Source organism: Arachis ipaensis, chromosome B04 (assembly GCF_000816755.2).
Source record: "Arachis ipaensis cultivar K30076 chromosome B04, Araip1.1, whole genome shotgun sequence".
Classification (NCBI taxonomy): domain Eukaryota; kingdom Viridiplantae; phylum Streptophyta; class Magnoliopsida; order Fabales; family Fabaceae; genus Arachis; species Arachis ipaensis.
In genome coordinates this window covers 23,339,433-23,342,141 of record NC_029788.2, presented here as the reverse complement: position 1 = coordinate 23,342,141, position 2,709 = coordinate 23,339,433, and positions in this window count along the sequence as shown.

Below are 2,709 nucleotides of genomic sequence, written 5' to 3'. Positions count from 1 at the left end.
GTCTGAATAAAAGCTAGGCAAGGCCAAAATAGGCTAAAACATCTCTCTGGAGCAAAACAGCAACCTCCTCTGATGGTTCTAGCCACTCGGTGTAAGTAACATTACCTCTAGCAAGAATTTCGATGATTTTTGAGACAAGATCTTTATCTTCACAAAGAATTCTGGTTTGGAAACTATGGGAGACAAGGAAAACATCCAAAGAATCTGGTTTGCAAATGATCACTTTCAAACCACATTCCTAAGAAAGTACCAGTACCCTCCATATGGTGAACTCAAAAAAAATCTTTTTTTGGTTGTTCACGGTATTTTCTTTGTCGCGGGTTTGTTGTCAATGGGTTATTGCATATATAAGGCGGAATTCGAACTCCCAACACTTGTTTAAGCGAATAAGTGAGATAATCACTCGACTAACCCAAATTAGTTATGGCGAACTCAAAATTTGATAACAGAGGATCAAAGTCTTGCTATTGACACCTACTAACCAATTAATTTATTTTTCATCTTTTGGGTCATAAGCACTTATTTATTTAAAGACCCAAAAATTAAAAAATACGTATTTAGAGAAAAAAAATAGACATTCAAAGCCCGAAAGAGAAGTCCCAATATTATGATGGCCCATAAAACAATCCAAGTCTTCTCCTCAACAAAGAGTCAAAGACATTGCTCACAGCACACGTGGTCTTGATTTATTGGTAAAATTCCTTGTCTTATAACAGGTGTATCCGTGTTCAAGACTTTATTGACATCAATAATGAATAGAAATCCTTAATGATGTGTGTATGAGTCTGTAGTGCTGAAGTTTCAACCAATGTTACCTAATTATGTGCCATGCAAATATATTGTTGTTTTTTAATTAAAAAATTATGAGACATTGCTCCCGCAATTGGCAATTCTAAGAGTTGGAGCATTTAAAGGTTATATCTATTGTTGTCAAACTCTCGAGTTAATTCGTAAACTGGTACGAATTTACGAGTTTAGATATGAAATCGACTTAACTCAGGCATAGACTCTATTCTGAGTAAATTCGGCTAGGCTCGGTCAAACTCGGACAAACTCGTGAGTCTAGGACCGAGTTAGCGAATTTGTATTTTTCTTTATTTTTGTTCAAAAAAGTGTTATTTTAAAACTAAAAAAATACTTTTTTTTATTAGGGTTACGATAACACTCCCAAAGAATGAAAGAAAACCCACTCACAACTCACTCATCTGCGTCGTTTCTCTCAAGTCTCACTTTCTCCACCGTGTTCAGCCGCAGTCGCCGTTCCCCGTCGAGTTGCCGTTGTTCACCTGCGTCTGCTACCTCTGCTCTGATTTGCGCCATTATCTTTGTGAATTTTATCTATGTTGCCCTCTGCTTTGTATTTCTTCACATCTTCACTATCTGCAACTCCATCGTGCTATCACCGTTCACAAGTTCGACTACTTCTCCTACAGTCCTATCTTTGCTCTGGTTTGCACCGTCGTGAAATCTATAACTATTTGTATAAGAATAATTATAGAAGATTTGAATGTGTATTTTAAAGTATTTATTATAATGTATGCTATTATTTTAATTTATTATGTGCTTTAAGATTGATATTATTAATTTTGAAGGGTTAGAATTGAGTAAATATACATTATGTATGATATATATATATACTCCACGAGTTTACTTAGACTCACGAGTTTGACAACCTTTGTTATACCCCTTATCAAGTATTTTCTAAGAGAAAAAAACCTTAAACGTCCTGACAACTATTTAAAAGGTAACAAAATTTTTAATAAAAAAATATTTTTTTTAATTTTTATTAGGAGTTTCGTTGTCTTTTAAGGATAATTATTAAGGCCGTTTAATTTTTTTTAATATTTTTGTTATCTTTTTTAAAATTACGATGTAAAACTAAGAAATATTAATAATTAACGTGTCACATAAATATGTTCTGAAGAAATATTATTGACAAAAGGACTAATCACTCCCACAAAATTAAATATCAAGAGTTGAAAAGAATATTTTTTTTTTGTCGGAAACTCGAAGTCTTTAAAAAAAATTATCAGGAATGGATATTCACATTTTTTTATTTTATTTTTTTTAGTTAGACGTCTCTAGTTTAAATGTTACTACTTCTGCATTAAATAAGACTTAGGGTGTATTTGTTTGAGGTGAAAATAAGAGAAAAAAAAAGAGAAGAAACAAAATTAGAAAAAAAATAGCTTTTTTTTCTATTTAATTGAATAAAAAAAAAAGAATGAATAGTATAAAAAAGTAAGTAGAATCCACTGAAATTTTTTCTACCAATATTGGATGGAAAATGAAAGAAAAATATACTTAATATTAATATTTTAATATTATTTTCTATTTTTTAATATATTTTAAAATATATAAAGAAAATTATCTTTTCATAATATTATATACCATTTTCTTTCTCTTTATTTTTCTTTTATCCAAACATATCTAAAAAGAATAAAATTACACTCAATTTTTTTTATTCTTTTTTTATTTTTTATTTTTCAACCAAACAAAGCCTAATGTCTATTTGAGTTGGATTTTCGAAGAAATTTATGAATCTATCGCAAAATTACATACAGCAGCTCCCTCCACAAAATAGAGAGAAATCGACAATCCTACGCCGGCCGAGGGTCACCTTGTTCCCTCCTCATTTCTAGGTACTATTTCATTTGATATGTTGTTTGGATAAAGAAGACTCCATGAATTGAAGTAAGCCAAGAGTTA